Consider the following 8,777-nt stretch of genomic DNA (forward strand, 5'->3'; position numbering starts at 1 on the left):
TTTTAGGGTATACTGTAGACTAATGAACAGATAAAGAAATACTCTATTTGTCATATCTATGGAAATGGATGAAATTTATGAACAAACAAGAAATAGAGTTCATTATAAATTGCAAAATAAATGATTTTGATCTATATCATATAAAAAATTGCACTAATAAAACTAATGCAGCAAAGATTAGAAGGAAAACAGAATTCTAGGAAACAATTTTCACAAATAGGGGTTCTGATAAGAGTCTCATTCTAAAATAGAGAATTAAATCAAATTGAACAGGAAATTTTCAAATGAAGAAATTAAAGCAATATATAATCCTATGAAAAAATGCTCCAAATCATTATTGATTAGAGAATGAAAATTAAAACAACTATGAGGTACCATCTCACATCTATCAGATTGGCTAAGATGGAAAAAAAGGGAAAATGATCAATGTGTGAGAGGTTGGGGGAAGATTGGGACATTAAGGCATTGTTAGTAGAGCTGTGAACTAATCCACCTATTCTGAAAGCAATATGAAACTATGCCTAAAGAATAATAAAACTGATCATAACCTTTAACCCATCAAAACTCACATAAGGCCTATATCCAAAAAAAATCATAAAAAATGAGAAACGTCCCACATATTCCAATATATTTATAGCAGCTCTTTTTGTGGTGGCAAAGAATTAGAAATTGAAAGAATGTTCATTTAATTGGAAAATGACTATGTTATGGTAAAAGTTATCATATGTGAATGTTATAGAGTACTGTTATTCTATAAGAAACCATGAATAGTTGGACTTTAGAGAAATATAGAAAGAATTACACGTGCTAATGCTGAAGGAAGGGAGCATAACCAAGAGATCATTGTACACATTAACAACAATATTGTGAGTTGGTCAACCATGATGAATGCTGCTTTTCTCGGGAGTTCAGAGATCAAGCCATTTCTGGGAGACTTGCTATGGACAATGCCTTCTACATCCAGAGGAAAAAAAAACAAACCAAAAAAACCCCACAGAATCTGAATGTATCCTTTGTTCACATTTTTAAATTTTCTCTTATTTTTCTTCCTGTCTCATGATTTTCTTTCTTTTCTATTAGATCTAATTCTTCCTACACAAAATAATTAATATATAAACCTGTTAAATGCAAATATACACGTACTAGTTTTATCAGACTTTGCTACTGGAGGAGGAAGATGGGAAGAGAGGATGGTAGAAAAAATGTGTAACATAGATATCAATTGGACGAATTTTGAAAAACTTTCATAACATCTATTTGGAAAACTAAAATAAAATATCAATCTAAATAAAAAAGAATGGTTGGATCTGATGTTCCAGTTTTCCTTCATCCCCTCCAACAATAATCACTTTCCTTTTTTGTCATTTTAAATAATCCAATATGTGTCAGGTGATACCTCAAAGATGTTTTAATTTGCATTTCTTTAATCAGTATTGATTTGGAGCCTTTTTTCATATAACTTTAGAATATGGACTATAGAATGTGTCTTCATATCCTTTGACCACTGATCAATTGGAAAAATGATTCGTATTATAAATTTGATTCAGTTATCGATATATTTTAGAAATGAGTCCTTTATCAGAAACACTGTGAAAATTGTTTTCCAGCTTTCTGCAATCCTTTTAATCTTAGTTGAATGGGTTTTGTTTGTGCAATACCTTTTTAATTTAACATAGTAGAGATTATCCATTTTGAAGTTTATAATCTCTTATTTAAACTCTTCCCCACTCCCTAGATCTGGCAGATAGACTATTCCTTGTTCTCCTAACTGGCTTATGGTATCACCCTTTATGTCAAAATCATATACCCATTTCAACATTATTTTGGTATAGGGCATGAAATGTTGGTCGATGACTAGTTTTTGTTATACTTTATTCCAGGTTTCTCAGATTTTTTTGTCAAATATTGAGTTCTTATCTCAGAAACTAGTGCCTTTGGGTTTATCAAACAATAAATTACTGTAAACATTTATTATTGCTTCTTATTTATCTGATCTATTCCACTTATCCTACTTCTCTATTTCTCAGCTAGTGTGAGACAGTTTTGATGACTGTAGTTTTTAAACATAGTTTTAGGACTGGTACCATTTTCCTTGGCATTTTTTCATTAATTCCCTTCTTATTCTTGACTTTTTGTTCCTCCAGATGAATTTTGTTACTTTTTTTTCTAGCTGTTTAAAATAGTTTTTTGGTATTTTTATTGGTATGGTACTAAATAAATAATTTAGTTTAGATCAAATTATTTTTTTTATTTTGTTAGCCCAGTCTATACATGAGCAATTGGCATTTTCCCAATTGTTTATATATGATTTTATTTGTGTTGAGTATTTTATAATTGTGTTCATATAGTTTTTGGATTTGTTTTGGGAAGTAGATTGCCAAGTTCTTTATGTTGCTTACAGTTAGGGGGAAGCAAGATTAGGGTAAAATTGTAAAACTCAAAATAAATAAAATCTTTCTTAAAAACAATAAAATTGTGGGCAGCTAGGTGACATAGTGGATAGAGCTCTGGCCCTGGAGTTAGGAGTACCTGAGTTCAAATCCAGTCTCAGACACTTAATAATTACCTAGCTGTATGGTCTTGGGTAAGCCACTTAACCCCATTGTCTTGCCAAAAAAAACCCTAAAAGTAAATAAAATAAAATAAAATTGGGCCAATGCAAAAAGAATATAATTTCTTTAAAAATACAGTTGGGCAAATTCCTTTAAAAACAGAATTGACCAAATAAAAAAGAAGATTCAAAAGCTAAGTGAAGAAAATATTACCTTGAATAGACTTGAGCAACTGGAAACCACTTTATACTTTCAACAGTGTTTCTGTACCCAATATTACAGTAGATCTTTTTGGCTATGCAAAGAAATCAGAGCAGTCATTTTTATCTGATAGGGCCATAGAGTTAGACCTGGAAGGGACCTTGGAAGCCATCTAATCCAATCCACAAATTGTAAAGAGGAAGAAATCGAGACCAAGAGAGATGAAGTGACTTGCCCAAGGTCTCACAGGTAGTAAAAGACAGGACTAGGAATTGAACCAGAATCATTGAGCCATGTTTTGCTGGCTTCCAAATTCAGGATTCTTTCCAATATACTAACCTCCCCATTTTGCAGAAAGTGAAACTAAGCTTTGAGGAGGTCAAATGACATATCTCTGTCAAGGTCTTCTGAAGCTTCTCATGCAGTGCTTCCGTTACTGCCCATTATTATTATTATAGGCAGCTAGTTGGCACAGTCAATGGAGAGCTGGGTCTGCAGTCAGGAAGACTTGAGTTCAGATCCAGCCTTTTATGTATGGGCATTGAGGATACAAATACAAATAACAGAATAATCTCTATTTTCTAAGAATTTAGATGCCTTTGGAAGAATAAAGATTCACATTTTGAAAGGTAGTGAAGAAAAACCAATAAAGTTTCATGTAGGGGGTGGAATTTAAGATAGGAAGGAGGCCACTTGAGAGAAAACAGAGAAGTAAAAAATAGAATGGTCTACTCGACTGAACCAAAATGTATAAGGGAAAGAGTGAGAAAGGGGCTGTCAGAGCTGGAGCTAGATTAAATGACCTTAAATACTGGGCTAAGCACTTTGTCTTTTTGACTTGGGGACTTAGGAAACGTCAAGTAGGGAGTTGATACTATCAGCCCTATGCCTTGGGAGAATATTGACGTGAGAGACTGTTGTATTAGTTTGCATGTGAGGTGATGAGATACTAAACTTGGATGGTCATAGTTTAAACAAAAAAGGTAACTGATTTGGGACTTGTGGTGATAGAGTCAACAAGGAATATCAACTCATTGGATATAAGGCAAAGGAGTAGTGAGAGAAAGGGAAATGTCAAAGATGATTCTAAAATTGAAAAGTTGAATGGTGGAGGGTAATGATGCCCTTCATGCAAACAGGGAAATTTGGACGGTGGCTTTGGGGGATTAGAATAACACTTCAGTTTTTGAATGCAAAGTTAAAACATCTCTGTGATATTTATATGGAAGATATCTTTGTAGACAGAATGATTGAGAGATGGTAAGATTAAAGAGAAATTATAAAGTGAGAAGATGGCCCAAGGCAAAGCATTGTGGCGATGAGGTTTGAAGCTTAGGAGACAAAATGAAAGTTGCTTTTATAAAGGATAATTAGAAAGTGCACTGAGAGAGGCAAGAAGAGAACAAGAGGATGGGATTGTCACAAAGTCAAGGGAGCAGAAAGTATAAAGAAAGAGGACTTTATATTTTTTCCCTTAAGTTCAGGTGATTGAATAACTATTCCGAAATGAGTAGTTTTAACCTTGGATGCAACCTCCGGAGTTTGAGTGGATGAAGGCCTATTATTCCAGGGTTTTTGTTTTCACAGCAGGGGGTGCTCTCTGAAGCTAAGACAACATCTACAATTGGATGAGTTGTCCTCTGACTTACTGGAGGAAATGGACTTTAAGTGAATTGATCAGACACTGTTAGTAACTAGGTGGGTATGAAATGCCACTTTGACAGTCAGTCCAACGGTTTCAAGTTTTTGTTCTTGCAGAATTTATCACTTAGATGTGTGTAATCGAGGTTTTGAGTCACTGTATTATTTTAAATCTTTTTCAATTCACCCTTATGAATCTTCTTTGCTTTATGAACTTTTTAATGTTGGAGGAACTAAGTAACTGTCCTTTGCGCAATCTATTTTGTACAGTGAGCTTCTTTCTAGAAAGAACTTAATGAATCTTTTTTGGGAAGAAGCTCAAGGTGAGCATAGAAGTGAATCTAATATTTATCTAATATTTGTTTAAGTGATTGTCCCCAGATTTTTACTTTAGCTTGATGGCAGGAAACATATCTCCCCCTGCCCCAGAACTTTGTTAGAGGCTAGATTCTCCTACGACTGAACCTGGTATATATGTGTGTACTTAGAGATGGGGCCCCTCAGAGATGGTGCTTCAGCTCTTCATATAAGAGTAATTTAAATTAAAACTATGAAGTTTCACCAGAAACTCTGCAAGTTGGTAATGATGACAAAAGATATGAATAATAAATATTGCTAGGGAAGTAGACACCTTAATACATGTTTGATGGAACTGTGAATTGATTCAACTATTTGGGAAAGCAATTTGGAATTCTCTCTACTAGGAATTCTTTACCTGAGGTCTATAACCTTCCTTTTAACTATTTCAATGTAATTGGCTTTCTTTGTAGTCTTGTGTTTTATTTGAACACTTCAAGAAATTATTCTTAGAAGTCATTCATAAGTTGCACAAAACTGCCAAAAGGGTCCATGAAACAGATTAAGAACTGCTGCTCAATGTCCTTTTTTCCCCCTGGGATTTGCAAGGCAATGGAGTTAAGTGACTTGCCCAGAGTCACACAGCTAAGTATTAAGTGTTTGAGACTGGATTTGAACTCAGGTCCTCTTGACTCCAGGGCCAGTACTCTATCCACTCTGCTACCTAGCTGCCTCTGCTCTGTGACTTTTAATCCAGAGATTATACTGTTATGCATATAATTCAAGGATATCAAAATTAGAAAGGTTCTATTCCCAGCAAAATAGCTATAGGTATAGCAATACTTGTTGTAGAAGCAAAGAATTCTAAGTAAAGTAGGTACCTTTTGGGGAGTGGCTAAAATGATTAGAACACTTGTATGTGAGAAAATTTCTATGCTGTGAGAATCAATGATTACTAGAAATTTTAAGAAATATGGGAAGCTTATTTGAATTGATAAAAAGTGAAGTAAGCAAAACCAAGAGAAAAATATATGAAATGCCTAAAACAATGGAAATGGAAAGAATGGATAATTGAAATGTGATATTGTGCATTTATAATGGCAAACAATTATGATTTTGAATGAGAAATAACAAAATGCCTGCCTGCTCCATTTCTTTTGGAGGTGGAAGACTCTGAATTCAGAACATTCCATAATTTCCAGATTTATTTGATGTGTTAACCTTGTTGAATGGCTTTCCTCTCTTTTTATTTATTTTAGCCTTTGTTACTATGACTGACTTTATAGAGAAGAGAGGGAGGCAGAGGAAGGATTATTTGGAAATGATGATGAAGTAAAAAAAAAAGATAACAGTAATTTTTAAAAGTTTGAAAATTTTTTCCCCTTCTCTTAGCATTGTTTCCCCAGCTAGGATGACTTTTTAAATTGTCACACATTTTAAATGCATTTGACATAAAAATATATATTTGCAGAATTCCAGAGTTGAAAGAGACCAAAGAGTCATCAGAGGTCATCTAATTTAACCCATCCCCCCCCAATGAATATTTTCCCATTATAATGTACTAACAAGTGATCATCTAGCTTTTGAAAGGTTCAGTGAGAAAAGTTTATACTAACATCAGGCCTACATTTGCCCTTCCATTCTTTGAGTTTGGTTCTGCCCTCTACGTAAAGACAGACCAAGTCTAATTCTACTTCTAAAAGGCAGTCCTTCAGATTTTTGAAGATATATCCGTATCTTTTCTACCCACTGAGTCTACTCTTCTCCTTAGTTCCTCTAAGTATAGCTTATGAAGTATTGACTCAAAGACATTAACCTTCCTGATCGCCCTCTATACTCTCTCACATAACTATGACCTTCTAAAAGTCTAATACTAGAAATGAACACAAACTCTAGAAGTCAATTGAATTAAATCTAGAAGGACAGACTTCATAGGGATTTATCTTGTTTCTGGAAACTGATGCTCTTAAGTAAGCTCAAGATTGCATTAACATTTTTGGCTACTACAGCACATTGCTTACTCATCAACTTTATTGTCCAATGACTCCTTCATATTTTTGTCAGATATATTTCTGTTTTAAGCATGCTTCCTGTATATCCTATACTTGTGCACATTTTTTGAACTCAAGTAAAAACCTTGTCATTTATCCCTACTGAATTTTATCTTATGAGATTCATGCCAATGCTCTAGGCTATCAAGAGTTTTTGTTATAATCATTGTTATTCTGTGTATTATCTGTCCCTCCTAGCTTTTTGTTACCTGTAAATTTGAGGAATATTACATCTATGATTTTTGAAAAAGGTGCTGATGAAAATATTAAATTTCAGAGGGCCAAGTACAGATCCTTGTGGTGTTTTACTGTAGACATCCTGCTCCATTGACATTGAACTATTAATGACTTTTTGTTTATGTTTAGTCATTCAACCAGATTCCAATCCATCTGGTCTATAATTCTCTCTTCTCTACAAGAAAAGTTTGAAAAGATGTTTTATTGTTGTTTAGCAGTGAAGGAATTTGTTTTCCTTTTACAAAACTGAAAAATTTTAGTAGTTTTTTTTTTGGTCATCATCTTATACTCAATATATTCAAAACAAAAATCGGGATTTTACAAGTAAGATCTCTCACTTCCTGGTAATTATTGTTATTACTGCCCCTATTCCTCCCATCTCTCTACCCCTGAAGCCATAAGAATTCCAGAATAATTTGCAAACCCTCCCATTTCCCTCATCTCTTCTGGACCACTAGAAGCTTCTGTTTCTTTCATCTCTTCTTTTTCACCAACCTTCCTTTTGGTCATATCCCCAGGCACCTTCTAATAGGCTCCTGCTAACTTTCTTATTTTTCTCCACCTTTGAAGTAGATACAATAGATGGCATTATCCTCATTTTTTGTGCGAGGAAACTGAGGCCAGGAAGTTCAGTGATGTGATCATTATTATGCACCTAGAAAATGTCAAGGCAATATTTGAACCCAGATCTTCATGATTCTGAATCCAACACATTCTTTCAGGCCAACACATTGCCTCATTACGGCTTTATTAAATGTATGTAGGATTGAATTGGAAAAAAAGTTTATACCAAAGGGTATCCAGATTTCCCTAATATATCCCCTTCTTAACCTGAGATCTGAGGACTTGCCTTTTAAAATATTTTGCTGGGTAAATATTTGCTCATGCTTGTTGATTTGACTACATTTCAATATAATTTGTTTTGTAGTTTGTATGTAATAAATTTAGTTGTATTCTTAAATGATATTTTGAGAAAGAATTCCTAGGTTTCATCAGACTGCCAAAGAGGCCTATAACAAAGAAAAGGTTAAAGCCACTTGCATTTGGAATGGTAATGTTTATCAGGAAAGACATTTATTTTTCAGAAGAGTTTTATTAAGATTCATTTAATATAGTGACCTTTTTTTAGCTCAACATGATTTAAACAACTTTTCAGGAGTACATATGTCATAAAATATAATATGTATCACCTTTACATAATTCAGTAGTTTTAGTAAATCTTTATCCTGCACCTGTATCTATTATATTTCCAAAACTTCAGGAGACCATGTCATTTGGGAGGATGCTTTATACCTTTAACCAATGAGCCAACTTTTTTTTTAAACATAGGATCCCACCCCCAAGTTGTTGCTAAAATTATCCTGATGTCTTTCCTAAAATAATTTTGGATGGTGACTTTAACATGGCCTTGGATCCTATTTCGGAAAGATCTGGTATATATTATCACAAATACAGTTTTATTTTAAAAGCTCATAAAACTTTATCCCATGCTATTACTGATTTAGTAGTAACAGATATATGGAAACTTTCACAGTCTGCTGAACGAGATTATACATTCTTTTCTACTCCACATAACTCATATTCCCAGGTTGACTTCTTCTTACTTTCTCACTTTCTGATTAATGATGTGAAGAACAGAGCTATAGGAAAAATTCTCTTATCTGACCAAAGCATCACCTCGCTTTGAGGTGACCTTCAGAAAGTATTAGGTGGCCTTCTACTACAAGTCCCTTAAGTAATGGGAAAGGGAAAAGAAAGTTGTGATTTGTGATGATAGAACTTCCTGGGAAGGGGTTGA

Source organism: Macrotis lagotis, chromosome X (assembly GCF_037893015.1).
Source record: "Macrotis lagotis isolate mMagLag1 chromosome X, bilby.v1.9.chrom.fasta, whole genome shotgun sequence".
NCBI classification, from domain to species: domain Eukaryota; kingdom Metazoa; phylum Chordata; class Mammalia; order Peramelemorphia; family Peramelidae; genus Macrotis; species Macrotis lagotis.